Consider the following 17,494-nt stretch of genomic DNA (forward strand, 5'->3'; position numbering starts at 1 on the left):
GAGGCTTCAGAACCTTTCGAAACAGCTTCTCACTACACCCAGATACAGAACTCCGGTACACTGCATCTCTCTACATCCAGGTTACAGAACTCCCATAAGCTGCATCTGCTACACTGAGCACATAGAAAACCCGCATATAGCGAATGCCTACTCCCAGGCTACAGAACACTTGGGAACAGCTTCTCTCTGCATTCCACATACAGAACTGCCGGATACTGCATCTGTCTACACCCAGGTTATGGAACTCCCTTAAGCTGCGTCTGCTACACTAGGGCTGCAGGAATCCCATAGAAAGCGTATGCCTATTGCAAGGCCTCAGAACCTTCGAAACAGCTTCTTACTACACACAGATACAGAACTCCGGTAAACTGCATCTCTCTATATCCAGGTTACAGAACTCCCATAAGCTGCGTCTGCTACACTGAGCACACAGAAAACCCGCATATAGCGAATGCCTACTCCCAGGCTACAGAACGCTTGGGAACAGTTTCTCTCTGCATTCCTCATACAGAACTGCAGGATACTGTATCTTTCTACACCCAGGTTATGGAACTCCCGTAAGCTGCGTCTGCTACACTAGGGCTGCAGGAATCCCATAGAAAGCGTATGCATATTGCAAGGCCTCAGAACCTTCGAAACAGATTCTTACTACACACAGATACAGAACTCCGGTAAACTGCATCTCTCTACATCCAGGTTACAGAACTCCCATAAGCTGCGTCTGCTACACTGAGCACACAGAAAACCCACATATAGCGAATGCCTACTCCCAGGCTACAGAACGCTAGGGAACAGCTTCTCTCTGCATTCCACATACAGAACTGCCGGATACTGCATCTCCCTACACCCAGGTTACAGAACTCCCATAAGCTGCATCTGCTGCACTGAGCTCACAGAAAACCCGCATATAGCGAATGCCTACTCCCAGGCTACAGAACGCTTGGCAACAGCTTCTCTCTGCATTCCACATACAGAACTGCCGGATACTGCATCTGTCTACACCCAGGTTATGGAACTCCCGTAAGCTGCATCTGCTACACTAGGGCTGCAGGAATCCCATAGAAAGCGTATGCCTATTGCAAGGCCTCAGAACCTTCGAAACAGCTTCTTACTACACCCAGATACAGAACTCCGGTACACTGCATCTCTCTACATCCAGGTTACAGAACTCCCATAAGCTGCGTCTGCTACACTGAGCACACAGAAAACCCGCATATAGCGAATGCCTACTCCCAGGCTACAGAACGCTTGGGAACAGCTTCTCTCTACATTCCACATACAGAACTCCTGGATACTGCATCTCCCTACACCCAGGTTACAGAACTCCCGTAAGCTGCATCTGCTGCACTGAGCTCACAGAAAGCCGCATATAGCGACTGCCTACTCCCAGGCTACAGACGCTTGGGAACAGCTTCTCTACATTCCACATACAGATCTCCTGGATACTGCATCTCCCTACACCCAGGTTACAGAACTCCCATAAGGTGCATCTGCTACACTGAACACACAGAAAACCCGCATATAGCGAATGCCTACTCCCAGGCTACAGAACGCTTGTGTACAGCTTCTCTCTGCATTCCACATACAGAACTGCAGGATACTGTATCTTTCTACACCCAGGTTATGGAACTCCCTTAAGCTGCGTCTGCTACACTACGGCTGTAGGAATCCCATAGAAAGCGTATGCCTATTGCAAGGCCTCAGAACCTTCGAAACAGATTCTTACTACACACAGATACAGAACTCCGGTAAACTGCATCTCTCTACATCCAGGTTACAGAACTCCCATAAGCTGCGTCTGCTACACTGAGCACACCGAAAACCCGCATATAGCGAATGCCTACTCCCAGGCTACAGAACGCTTGGGAACAGCTTCTCTCTACATTCCACATACAGAACTCCTGGATACTGCATCTCCCTACACCCAGGTTACGGAACTCCCGTAAGCTGCATCTTCTACACTCAGGGTACAGAACACTCGCATAGAGCGAATGCCTAGTTCCAGGATACAGAACCCCAGCAAAGAGCTCCTCTCTACACCAAGGATAGAGAACTCTTGGAAATGGCTTCTCTCTACATCCAGGTAGCAGAGCTCCCATAAGCTGCGTCTCCTACACTCAGCTACAAGAATCCCATATATTGTGGATGCCTACTGCGATGCCTCAGAACATTTCAAAACACCTTCTCACTACACCCAGATACAGAACTCCGGTACACTGCATCTTTCTACATCCAGGTTACAGAACTCCCATAAGCTGCATCTGCTACACAGAGCACACAGAAAACCCGCATATAGCGAATGCCTACTCCCAGGCTACAGAACGCTTGGGAACAGCTTCTCTCTGCATTCCACATACAGAACTGCCGGATACTGCATCTGTCTACACCCAGGTTATGGAACTCCCGTGAGCTGCGTCTGCTACACTAGGGCTGCAGGAATCCCATAGAAAGCGTATGCCTATTGCAAGGCCTCAGAACCTTCGAAACAGCTTCTTACTACACACAGATACAGAACTCCGGTACACTGCATCTCTCTACATCCAGGTTACAGAACTCCCATAAGCTGCGTCTGCTACACTGAATACACAGAAAACCCGCATATAGCGAATGCCTACTCCCAGGCTACAGAACGCTTGGGAACAGCTTCTCTCTACATTCCACATACAGAACTCCTGGATACTGCATACCCTACACCCAGGTTACGGAACTCCCGTAAGCTGCATCTTCTACACTCAGGGTACAGAACACTCGCATAGAGCGAATGCCTAGTTCCAGGATACAGAACCCCAGCAAAGAGCTCCTCTCAACACCAAGGACAGAGAACTCTTGGAAATGGCTTCTCTCTACATCCAGGTAGCAGAGCTCCCATAAGCTGCGTCTCCTACACTCAGGCTACAGGAATCCCATATATTGCGGATGCCTACTGCGAGGCCTCAGAACCTTTCGAAACAGCTTCTTACTACACCCAGATACAGAACTCCGGTACACTGCATCTCTCTACATCCAGGTTACAGAACTCCCATAAGCTGCATCTGCTACACTGAGCACACAGAAAACCCGCATATAGCGAATGCCTACTCCCAGGCTACAGAACGCTAGGGAACAGCTTCTCTCTACATTCCACATACAGAACTCCTGGATACTGCATCTCCCTACACCCAGGTTACAGAACTCCCATAAGCTGCATCTGCTGCACTGAGCTCACAGAAAACCCGCATATAGCGAATGCCTACTCCCAGGCTACAGAACGCTTGGGAACAGCTTCTCTCTGCATTCCATATACAGAACTCCTGGATACTGCATCTACCTACACCCAGGTTACAGAACTCCCATAAGCTGCGTCTGCTACACTAGGGCTGCAGGAATCCCATAGAAAGCGTATGCATATTGCAAGGCCTCAGAACCTTCGAAACAGATTCTTACTACACACAGATACAGAACTCCGGTAAACTGCATCTCTCTACATCCAGTTACAGAACTCCCATAAGCTGCGTCTGCTACACTGAGCACACCGAAAACCCGCATATAGCAAATGCCTACTCCCAGGCTACAGAACGCTTGGGAACAGCTTCTCTCTACATTCCACATACAGAACTCCTGGATACTGCATCTCCCTACACCCAGGTTACGGAACTCCCGTAAGCTGCATCTTCTACACTCAGGGTACAGAACACTCGCATAGAGCGAATGCCTAGTTCCAGGATACAGAACCCCAGCAAAGAGCTCCTCTCTACACCAAGGATAGAGAACTCTTGGAAATGGCTTCGCTCTACATCCAGGTAGCAGAGCTCCCATAAGCTGCGTCTCCTACACTCAGGCTACAGGAATCCCATATATTGCGGATGCCTACTGCGAGGCTTCAGAACCTTTCGAAACAGCTTCTCACTACACCCAGATACAGAACTCCGGTACACTGCATCTCTCTACATCCAGGTTACAGAACTCCCATAAGCTGCATCTGCTACACTGAGCACATAGAAAACCCGCATATAGCGAATGCCTACTCCCAGGCTACAGAACACTTGGGAACAGCTTCCCTCTGCATTCCACATACAGAACTGCCGGATACTGCATCTGTCTACACCCAGGTTATGGAACTCCCTTAAGCTGCGTCTGCTACACTAGGGCTGCAGGAATCCCATAGAAAGCGTATGCCTATTGCAAGGCCTCAGAACCTTCGAAACAGCTTCTTACTACACACAGATACAGAACTCCGGTAAACTGCATCTCTCTATATCCAGGTTACAGAACTCCCATAAGCTGCGTCTGCTACACTGAGCACACAGAAAACCCGCATATAGCGAATGCCTACTCCCAGGCTACAGAACGCTTGGGAACAGTTTCTCTCTGCATTCCTCATACAGAACTGCAGGATACTGTATCTTTCTACACCCAGGTTATGGAACTCCCGTAAGCTGCGTCTGCTACACTAGGGCTGCAGGAATCCCATAGAAAGCGTATGCATATTGCAAGGCCTCAGAACCTTCGAAACAGATTCTTACTACACACAGATACAGAACTCCGGTAAACTGCATCTCTCTACATCCAGGTTACAGAACTCCCATAAGCTGCGTCTACTACACTGAGCACACAGAAAACCCGCATATAGCGAATGCCTACTCCCAGGCTACAGAACGCTAGGGAACAGCTTCTCTCTGCATTCCACATACAGAACTGCCGGATACTGCATCTCCCTACACCCAGGTTACAGAACTCCCATAAGCTGCATCTGCTGCACTGAGCTCACAGAAAACCCGCATATAGCGAATGCCTACTCCCAGGCTACAGAACGCTTGGCAACAGCTTCTCTCTGCATTCCACATACAGAACTGCCGGATACTGCATCTGTCTACACCCAGGTTATGGAACTCCCGTAAGCTGCATCTGCTACACTAGGGCTGCAGGAATCCCCTAGAAAGCGTATGCCTATTGCAAGGCCTCAGAACCTTCGAAACAGCTTCTTACTACACCCAGATACAGAACTCCGGTACACTGCATCTCTCTACATCCAGGTTACAGAACTCCCATAAGCTGCGTCTGCTACACTGAGCACACAGAAAACCCGCATATAGCGAATGCCTACTCCCAGGCTACAGAACGCTTGGGAACAGCTTCTCTCTACATTCCACATACAGAACTCCTGGATACTGCATCTCCCTACACCCAGGTTACAGAACTCCCGTAAGCTGCATCTGCTGCACTGAGCTCACAGAAAGCCGCATATAGCGACTGCCTACTCCCAGGCTACAGACGCTTGGGAACAGCTTCTCTACATTCCACATACAGATCTCCTGGATACTGCATCTCCCTACACCCAGGTTACAGAACTCCCATAAGCTGCATCTGCTACACTGAACACACAGAAAACCCGCATATAGCGAATGCCTACTCCCAGGCTACAGAACGCTTGTGTACAGCTTCTCTCTGCATTCCACATACAGAACTGCAGGATACTGTATCTTTCTACACCCAGGTTATGGAACTCCCTTAAGCTGCGTCTGCTACACTACGGCTGTAGGAATCCCATAGAAAGCGTATGCCTATTGCAAGGCCTCAGAACCTTCGAAACAGATTCTTACTACACACAGATACAGAACTCCGGTAAACTGCATCTCTCTACATCCAGGTTACAGAACTCCCATAAGCTGCGTCTGCTACACTGAGCACACCGAAAACCCGCATATAGCGAATGCCTACTCCCAGGCTACAGAACGCTTGGGAACAGCTTCTCTCTACATTCCACATACAGAACTCCTGGATACTGCATCTCCCTACACCCAGGTTACGGAACTCCCGTAAGCTGCATCTTCTACACTCAGGGTACAGAACACTCGCATAGAGCGAATGCCTAGTTCCAGGATACAGAACCCCAGCAAAGAGCTCCTCTCTACACCAAGGATAGAGAACTCTTGGAAATGGCTTCTCTCTACATCCAGGTAGCAGAGCTCCCATAAGCTGCGTCTCCTACACTCAGCTACAAGAATCCCATATATTGTGGATGCCTACTGCGATGCCTCAGAACATTTCAAAACACCTTCTCACTACACCCAGATACAGAACTCCGGTACACTGCATCTTTCTACATCCAGGTTACAGAACTCCCATAAGCTGCATCTGCTACACAGAGCACACAGAAAACCCGCATATAGCGAATGCCTACTCCCAGGCTACAGAACGCTTGGGAACAGCTTCTCTCTGCATTCCACATACAGAACTGCCGGATACTGCATCTGTCTACACCCAGGTTATGGAACTCCCGTGAGCTGCGTCTGCTACACTAGGGCTGCAGGAATCCCATAGAAAGCGTATGCCTATTGCAAGGCCTCAGAACCTTCGAAACAGCTTCTTACTACACACAGATACAGAACTCCGGTACACTGCATCTCTCTACATCCAGGTTACAGAACTCCCATAAGCTGCGTCTGCTACACTGAATACACAGAAAACCCGCATATAGCGAATGCCTACTCCCAGGCTACAGAACGCTTGGGAACAGCTTCTCTCTACATTCCACATACAGAACTCCTGGATACTGCATACCCTACACCCAGGTTACGGAACTCCCGTAAGCTGCATCTTCTACACTCAGGGTACAGAACACTCGCATAGAGCGAATGCCTAGTTCCAGGATACAGAACCCCAGCAAAGAGCTCCTCTCAACACCAAGGACAGAGAACTCTTGGAAATGGCTTCTCTCTACATCCAGGTAGCAGAGCTCCCATAAGCTGCGTCTCCTACACTCAGGCTACAGGAATCCCATATATTGCGGATGCCTACTGCGAGGCCTCAGAACCTTTCGAAACAGCTTCTTACTACACCCAGATACAGAACTCCGGTACACTGCATCTCTCTACATCCAGGTTACAGAACTCCCATAAGCTGCATCTGCTACACTGAGCACACAGAAAACCCGCATATAGCGAATGCCTACTCCCAGGCTACAGAACGCTAGGGAACAGCTTCTCTCTACATTCCACATACAGAACTCCTGGATACTGCATCTCCCTACACCCAGGTTACAGAACTCCCATAAGCTGCATCTGCTGCACTGAGCTCACAGAAAACCCGCATATAGCGAATGCCTACTCCCAGGCTACAGAACGCTTGGGAACAGCTTCTCTCTGCATTCCATATACAGAACTCCTGGATACTGCATCTACCTACACCCAGGTTACAGAACTCCCATAAGCTGCGTCTGCTACACTAGGGCTGCAGGAATCCCATAGAAAGCGTATGCATATTGCAAGGCCTCAGAACCTTCGAAACAGATTCTTACTACACACAGATACAGAACTCCGGTAAACTGCATCTCTCTACATCCAGTTACAGAACTCCCATAAGCTGCGTCTGCTACACTGAGCACACCGAAAACCCGCATATAGCAAATGCCTACTCCCAGGCTACAGAACGCTTGGGAACAGCTTCTCTCTACATTCCACATACAGAACTCCTGGATACTGCATCTCCCTACACCCAGGTTACGGAACTCCCGTAAGCTGCATCTTCTACACTCAGGGTACAGAACACTCGCATAGAGCGAATGCCTAGTTCCAGGATACAGAACCCCAGCGAAGAGCTCCTCTCTACACCAAGGATAGAGAACTCTTGGAAATGGCTTCGCTCTACATCCAGGTAGCAGAGCTCCCATAAGCTGCGTCTCCTACACTCAGGCTACAGGAATCCCATATATTGCGGATGCCTACTGCGAGGCTTCAGAACCTTTCGAAACAGCTTCTCACTACACCCAGATACAGAACTCCGGTACACTGCATCTCTCTACATCCAGGTTACAGAACTCCCATAAGCTGCATCTGCTACACTGAGCACATAGAAAACCCGCATATAGCGAATGCCTACTCCCAGGCTACAGAACACTTGGGAACAGCTTCCCTCTGCATTCCACATACAGAACTGCCGGATACTGCATCTGTCTACACACAGGTTATGGAACTCCCTTAAGCTGCGTCTGCTACACTAGGGCTGCAGGAATCCCATAGAAAGCGTATGCCTATTGCAAGGCCTCAGAACCTTCGAAACAGCTTCTTACTACACACAGATACAGAACTCCGGTAAACTGCATCTCTCTATATCCAGGTTACAGAACTCCCATAAGCTGCGTCTGCTACACTGAGCACACAGAAAACCCGCATATAGCGAATGCCTACTCCCAGGCTACAGAACGCTTGGGAACAGTTTCTCTCTGCATTCCTCATACAGAACTGCAGGATACTGTATCTTTCTACACCCAGGTTATGGAACTCCCGTAAGCTGCGTCTGCTACACTAGGGCTGCAGGAATCCCATAGAAAGCGTATGCATATTGCAAGGCCTCAGAACCTTCGAAACAGATTCTTACTACACACAGATACAGAACTCCGGTAAACTGCATCTCTCTACATCCAGGTTACAGAACTCCCATAAGCTGCGTCTGCTACACTGAGCACACAGAAAACCCGCATATAGCGAATGCCTACTCCCAGGCTACAGAACGCTAGGGAACAGCTTCTCTCTGCATTCCACATACAGAACTGCCGGATACTGCATCTCCCTACACCCAGGTTACAGAACTCCCATAAGCTGCATCTGCTGCACTGAGCTCACAGAAAACCCGCATATAGCGAATGCCTATTCCCAGGCTACAGAACGCTTGGCAACAGCTTCTCTCTGCATTCCACATACAGAACTGCCGGATACTGCATCTGTCTACACCCAGGTTATGGAACTCCCGTAAGCTGCATCTGCTACACTAGGGCTGCAGGAATCCCCTAGAAAGCGTATGCCTATTGCAAGGCCTCAGAACCTTCGAAACAGCTTCTTACTACACCCAGATACAGAACTCCGGTACACTGCATCTCTCTACATCCAGGTTACAGAACTCCCATAAGCTGCGTCTGCTACACTGAGCACACAGAAAACCCGCATATAGCGAATGCCTACTCCCAGGCTACAGAACGCTTGGGAACAGCTTCTCTCTACATTCCACATACAGAACTCCTGGATACTGCATCTCCCTACACCCAGGTTACAGAACTCCCGTAAGCTGCATCTGCTGCACTGAGCTCACAGAAAGCCGCATATAGCGACTGCCTACTCCCAGGCTACAGACGCTTGGGAACAGCTTCTCTACATTCCACATACAGATCTCCTGGATACTGCATCTCCCTACACCCAGGTTACAGAACTCCCATAAGGTGCATCTGCTACACTGAACACACAGAAAACCCGCATATAGCGAATGCCTACTCCCAGGCTACAGAACGCTTGTGTACAGCTTCTCTCTGCATTCCACATACAGAACTGCAGGATACTGTATCTTTCTACACCCAGGTTATGGAACTCCCTTAAGCTGCGTCTGCTACACTACGGCTGTAGGAATCCCATAGAAAGCGTATGCCTATTGCAAGGCCTCAGAACCTTCGAAACAGATTCTTACTACACACAGATACAGAACTCCGGTAAACTGCATCTCTCTACATCCAGGTTACAGAACTCCCATAAGCTGCGTCTGCTACACTGAGCACACCGAAAACCCGCATATAGCGAATGCCTACTCCCAGGCTACAGAACGCTTGGGAACAGCTTCTCTCTACATTCCACATACAGAACTCCTGGATACTGCATCTCCCTACACCCAGGTTACGGAACTCCCGTAAGCTGCATCTTCTACACTCAGGGTACAGAACACTCGCATAGAGCGAATGCCTAGTTCCAGGATACAGAACCCCAGCAAAGAGCTCCTCTCTACACCAAGGATAGAGAACTCTTGGAAATGGCTTCTCTCTACATCCAGGTAGCAGAGCTCCCATAAGCTGCGTCTCCTACACTCAGCTACAAGAATCCCATATATTGTGGATGCCTACTGCGATGCCTCAGAACATTTCAAAACACCTTCTCACTACACCCAGATACAGAACTCCGGTACACTGCATCTTTCTACATCCAGGTTACAGAACTCCCATAAGCTGCATCTGCTACACAGAGCACACAGAAAACCCGCATATAGCGAATGCCTACTCCCAGGCTACAGAACGCTTGGGAACAGCTTCTCTCTGCATTCCACATACAGAACTGCCGGATACTGCATCTGTCTACACCCAGGTTATGGAACTCCCGTGAGCTGCGTCTGCTACACTAGGGCTGCAGGAATCCCATAGAAAGCGTATGCCTATTGCAAGGCCTCAGAACCTTCGAAACAGCTTCTTACTACACACAGATACAGAACTCCGGTACACTGCATCTCTCTACATCCAGGTTACAGAACTCCCATAAGCTGCGTCTGCTACACTGAATACACAGAAAACCCGCATATAGCGAATGCCTACTCCCAGGCTACAGAACGCTTGGGAACAGCTTCTCTCTACATTCCACATACAGAACTCCTGGATACTGCATACCCTACACCCAGGTTACGGAACTCCCGTAAGCTGCATCTTCTACACTCAGGGTACAGAACACTCGCATAGAGCGAATGCCTAGTTCCAGGATACAGAACCCCAGCAAAGAGCTCCTCTCAACACCAAGGACAGAGAACTCTTGGAAATGGCTTCTCTCTACATCCAGGTAGCAGAGCTCCCATAAGCTGCGTCTCCTACACTCAGGCTACAGGAATCCCATATATTGCGGATGCCTACTGCGAGGCCTCAGAACCTTTCGAAACAGCTTCTTACTACACCCAGATACAGAACTCCGGTACACTGCATCTCTCTACATCCAGGTTACAGAACTCCCATAAGCTGCATCTGCTACACTGAGCACACAGAAAACCCGCATATAGCGAATGCCTACTCCCAGGCTACAGAACGCTAGGGAACAGCTTCTCTCTACATTCCACATACAGAACTCCTGGATACTGCATCTCCCTACACCCAGGTTACAGAACTCCCATAAGCTGCATCTGCTGCACTGAGCTCACAGAAAACCCGCATATAGCGAATGCCTACTCCCAGGCTACAGAACGCTTGGGAACAGCTTCTCTCTGCATTCCATATACAGAACTCCTGGATACTGCATCTACCTACACCCAGGTTACAGAACTCCCATAAGCTGCGTCTGCTACACTAGGGCTGCAGGAATCCCATAGAAAGCGTATGCATATTGCAAGGCCTCAGAACCTTCGAAACAGATTCTTACTACACACAGATACAGAACTCCGGTAAACTGCATCTCTCTACATCCAGTTACAGAACTCCCATAAGCTGCGTCTGCTACACTGAGCACACCGAAAACCCGCATATAGCAAATGCCTACTCCCAGGCTACAGAACGCTTGGGAACAGCTTCTCTCTACATTCCACATACAGAACTCCTGGATACTGCATCTCCCTACACCCAGGTTACGGAACTCCCGTAAGCTGCATCTTCTACACTCAGGGTACAGAACACTCGCATAGAGCGAATGCCTAGTTCCAGGATACAGAACCCCAGCGAAGAGCTCCTCTCTACACCAAGGATAGAGAACTCTTGGAAATGGCTTCGCTCTACATCCAGGTAGCAGAGCTCCCATAAGCTGCGTCTCCTACACTCAGGCTACAGGAATCCCATATATTGCGGATGCCTACTGCGAGGCTTCAGAACCTTTCGAAACAGCTTCTCACTACACCCAGATACAGAACTCCGGTACACTGCATCTCTCTACATCCAGGTTACAGAACTCCCATAAGCTGCATCTGCTACACTGAGCACATAGAAAACCCGCATATAGCGAATGCCTACTCCCAGGCTACAGAACACTTGGGAACAGCTTCCCTCTGCATTCCACATACAGAACTGCCGGATACTGCATCTGTCTACACCCAGGTTATGGAACTCCCTTAAGCTGCGTCTGCTACACTAGGGCTGCAGGAATCCCATAGAAAGCGTATGCCTATTGCAAGGCCTCAGAACCTTCGAAACAGCTTCTTACTACACACAGATACAGAACTCCGGTAAACTGCATCTCTCTATATCCAGGTTACAGAACTCCCATAAGCTGCGTCTGCTACACTGAGCACACAGAAAACCCGCATATAGCGAATGCCTACTCCCAGGCTACAGAACGCTTGGGAACAGTTTCTCTCTGCATTCCTCATACAGAACTGCAGGATACTGTATCTTTCTACACCCAGGTTATGGAACTCCCGTAAGCTGCGTCTGCTACACTAGGGCTGCAGGAATCCCATAGAAAGCGTATGCATATTGCAAGGCCTCAGAACCTTCGAAACAGATTCTTACTACACACAGATACAGAACTCCGGTAAACTGCATCTCTCTACATCCAGGTTACAGAACTCCCATAAGCTGCGTCTGCTACACTGAGCACACAGAAAACCCGCATATAGCGAATGCCTACTCCCAGGCTACAGAACGCTAGGGAACAGCTTCTCTCTGCATTCCACATACAGAACTGCCGGATACTGCATCTCCCTACACCCAGGTTACAGAACTCCCATAAGCTGCATCTGCTGCACTGAGCTCACAGAAAACCCGCATATAGCGAATGCCTACTCCCAGGCTACAGAACGCTTGGCAACAGCTTCTCTCTGCATTCCACATACAGAACTGCCGGATACTGCATCTGTCTACACCCAGGTTATGGAACTCCCGTAAGCTGCATCTGCTACACTAGGGCTGCAGGAATCCCCTAGAAAGCGTATGCCTATTGCAAGGCCTCAGAACCTTCGAAACAGCTTCTTACTACACCCAGATACAGAACTCCGGTACACTGCATCTCTCTACATCCAGGTTACAGAACTCCCATAAGCTGCGTCTGCTACACTGAGCACACAGAAAACCCGCATATAGCGAATGCCTACTCCCAGGCTACAGAACGCTTGGGAACAGCTTCTCTCTACATTCCACATACAGAACTCCTGGATACTGCATCTCCCTACACCCAGGTTACAGAACTCCCGTAAGCTGCATCTGCTGCACTGAGCTCACAGAAAGCCGCATATAGCGACTGCCTACTCCCAGGCTACAGACGCTTGGGAACAGCTTCTCTACATTCCACATACAGATCTCCTGGATACTGCATCTCCCTACACCCAGGTTACAGAACTCCCATAAGGTGCATCTGCTACACTGAACACACAGAAAACCCGCATATAGCGAATGCCTACTCCCAGGCTACAGAACGCTTGTGTACAGCTTCTCTCTGCATTCCACATACAGAACTGCAGGATACTGTATCTTTCTACACCCAGGTTATGGAACTCCCTTAAGCTGCGTCTGCTACACTACGGCTGTAGGAATCCCATAGAAAGCGTATGCCTATTGCAAGGCCTCAGAACCTTCGAAACAGATTCTTACTACACACAGATACAGAACTCCGGTAAACTGCATCTCTCTACATCCAGGTTACAGAACTCCCATAAGCTGCGTCTGCTACACTGAGCACACCGAAAACCCGCATATAGCGAATGCCTACTCCCAGGCTACAGAACGCTTGGGAACAGCTTCTCTCTACATTCCACATACAGAACTCCTGGATACTGCATCTCCCTACACCCAGGTTACGGAACTCCCGTAAGCTGCATCTTCTACACTCAGGGTACAGAACACTCGCATAGAGCGAATGCCTAGTTCCAGGATACAGAACCCCAGCAAAGAGCTCCTCTCTACACCAAGGATAGAGAACTCTTGGAAATGGCTTCTCTCTACATCCAGGTAGCAGAGCTCCCATAAGCTGCGTCTCCTACACTCAGCTACAAGAATCCCATATATTGTGGATGCCTACTGCGATGCCTCAGAACATTTCAAAACACCTTCTCACTACACCCAGATACAGAACTCCGGTACACTGCATCTTTCTACATCCAGGTTACAGAACTCCCATAAGCTGCATCTGCTACACTGAGCACACAGAAAACCCGCATATAGCGAATGCCTACTCCCAGGCTACAGAACGCTTGGGAACAGCTTCTCTCTGCATTCCACATACAGAACTGCCGGATACTGCATCTGTCTACACCCAGGTTATGGAACTCCCGTGAGCTGCGTCTGCTACACTAGGGCTGCAGGAATCCCATAGAAAGCGTATGCCTATTGCAAGGCCTCAGAACCTTCGAAACAGCTTCTTACTACACACAGATACAGAACTCCGGTACACTGCATCTCTCTACATCCAGGTTACAGAACTCCCATAAGCTGCGTCTGCTACACTGAATACACAGAAAACCCGCATATAGCGAATGCCTACTCCCAGGCTACAGAACGCTTGGGAACAGCTTCTCTCTACATTCCACATACAGAACTCCTGGATACTGCATACCCTACACCCAGGTTACGGAACTCCCGTAAGCTGCATCTTCTACACTCAGGGTACAGAACACTCGCATAGAGCGAATGCCTAGTTCCAGGATACAGAACCCCAGCAAAGAGCTCCTCTCAACACCAAGGACAGAGAACTCTTGGAAATGGCTTCTCTCTACATCCAGGTAGCAGAGCTCCCATAAGCTGCGTCTCCTACACTCAGGCTACAGGAATCCCATATATTGCGGATGCCTACTGCGAGGCCTCAGAACCTTTCGAAACAGCTTCTTACTACACCCAGATACAGAACTCCGGTACACTGCATCTCTCTACATCCAGGTTACAGAACTCCCATAAGCTGCATCTGCTACACTGAGCACACAGAAAACCCGCATATAGCGAATGCCTACTCCCAGGCTACAGAACGCTAGGGAACAGCTTCTCTCTACATTCCACATACAGAACTCCTGGATACTGCATCTCCCTACACCCAGGTTACAGAACTCCCATAAGCTGCATCTGCTGCACTGAGCTCACAGAAAACCCGCATATAGCGAATGCCTACTCCCAGGCAACAGAACGCTTGGGAACAGCTTCTCTCTGCATTCCATATACAGAACTCCTGGATACTGCATCTACCTACACCCAGGTTACAGAACTCCCATAAGCTGCGTCTGCTACACTAGGGCTGCAGGAATCCCATAGAAAGCGTATGCATATTGCAAGGCCTCAGAACCTTCGAAACAGATTCTTACTACACACAGATACAGAACTCCGGTAAACTGCATCTCTCTACATCCAGTTACAGAACTCCCATAAGCTGCGTCTGCTACACTGAGCACACCGAAAACCCGCATATAGCAAATGCCTACTCCCAGGCTACAGAACGCTTGGGAACAGCTTCTCTCTACATTCCACATACAGAACTCCTGGATACTGCATCTCCCTACACCCAGGTTACGGAACTCCCGTAAGCTGCATCTTCTACACTCAGGGTACAGAACACTCGCATAGAGCGAATGCCTAGTTCCAGGATACAGAACCCCAGCAAAGAGCTCCTCTCTACACCAAGGATAGAGAACTCTTGGAAATGGCTTCGCTCTACATCCAGGTAGCAGAGCTCCCATAAGCTGCGTCTCCTACACTCAGGCTACAGGAATCCCATATATTGCGGATGCCTACTGCGAGGCTTCAGAACCTTTCGAAACAGCTTCTCACTACACCCAGATACAGAACTCCGGTACACTGCATCTCTCTACATCCAGGTTACAGAACTCCCATAAGCTGCATCTGCTACACTGAGCACATAGAAAACCCGCATATAGCGAATGCCTACTCCCAGGCTACAGAACACTTGGGAACAGCTTCCCTCTGCATTCCACATACAGAACTGCCGGATACTGCATCTGTCTACACCCAGGTTATGGAACTCCCTTAAGCTGCGTCTGCTACACTAGGGCTGCAGGAATCCCATAGAAAGCGTATGCCTATTGCAAGGCCTCAGAACCTTCGAAACAGCTTCTTACTACACACAGATACAGAACTCCGGTAAACTGCATCTCTCCACATCCAGGTTACAGAACTCCCATAAGCTGCGTCTGCTACACTGAGCACACAGAAAACCCGCATATAGCGAATGCCTACTCCCAGGCTACAGAACGCTTGGGAACAGTTTCTCTCTGCATTCCTCATACAGAACTGCAGGATACTGTATCTTTCTACACCCAGGTTATGGAACTCCCGTAAGCTGCGTCTGCTACACTAGGGCTGCAGGAATCCCATAGAAAGCGTATGCATATTGAAAGGCCTCAGAACCTTCGAAACAGATTCTTACTACACACAGATACAGAACTCCGGTAAACTGCATCTCTCTACATCCAGGTTACAGAACTCCCATAAGCTGCGTCTGCTACACTGAGCACACAGAAAACCCGCATATAGCGAATGCCTACTCCCAGGCTACAGAACGCTAGGGAACAGCTTCTCTCTGCATTCCACATACAGAACTGCCGGATACTGCATCTCCCTACACCCAGGTTACAGAACTCCCATAAGCTGCATCTGCTGCACTGAGCTCACAGAAAACCCGCATATAGCGAATGCCTACTCCCAGGCTACAGAACGCTTGGCAACAGCTTCTCTCTGCATTCCACATACAGAACTGCCGGATACTGCATCTGTCTACACCCAGGTTATGGAACTCCCGTAAGCTGCATCTGCTACACTAGGGCTGCAGGAATCCCCTAGAAAGCGTATGCCTATTGCAAGGCCTCAGAACCTTCGAAACAGCTTCTTACTACACCCAGATACAGAACTCCGGTACACTGCATCTCTCTACATCCAGGTTACAGAACTCCCATAAGCTGCGTCTGCTACACTGAGCACACAGAAAACCCGCATATAGCGAATGCCTACTCCCAGGCTACAGAACGCTTGGGAACAGCTTCTCTCTACATTCCACATACAGAACTCCTGGATACTGCATCTCCCTACACCCAGGTTACAGAACTCCCGTAAGCTGCATCTGCTGCACTGAGCTCACAGAAAGCCGCATATAGCGACTGCCTACTCCCAGGCTACAGACGCTTGGGAACAGCTTCTCTACATTCCACATACAGATCTCCTGGATACTGCATCTCCCTACACCCAGGTTACAGAACTCCCATAAGGTGCATCTGCTACACTGAACACACAGAAAACCCGCATATAGCGAATGCCTACTCCCAGGCTACAGAACGCTTGTGTACAGCTTCTCTCTGCATTCCACATACAGAACTGCAGGATACTGTATCTTTCTACACCCAGGTTATGGAACTCCCTTAAGCTGCGTCTGCTACACTACGGCTGTAGGAATCCCATAGAAAGCGTATGCCTATTGCAAGGCCTCAGAACCTTCGAAACAGATTCTTACTACACACAGATACAGAACTCCGGTAAACTGCATCTCTCTACATCCAGGTTACAGAACTCCCATAAGCTGCGTCTGCTACACTGAGTACACCGAAAACCCGCATATAGCGAATGCCTACTCCCAGGCTACAGAACGCTTGGGAACAGCTTCTCTCTACATTCCACATACAGAACTCCTGGATACTGCATCTCCCTACACCCAGGTTACGGAACTCCCGTAAGCTGCATCTTCTACACTCAGGGTACAGAACACTCGCATAGAGCGAATGCCTAGTTCCAGGATACAGAACCCCAGCAAAGAGCTCCTCTCTACACCAAGGATAGAGAACTCTTGGAAATGGCTTCTCTCTACATCCA

This window comes from Lepus europaeus, unplaced genomic scaffold (assembly GCF_033115175.1).
Source record: "Lepus europaeus isolate LE1 unplaced genomic scaffold, mLepTim1.pri SCAFFOLD_54, whole genome shotgun sequence".
NCBI lineage: Eukaryota > Metazoa > Chordata > Mammalia > Lagomorpha > Leporidae > Lepus > Lepus europaeus.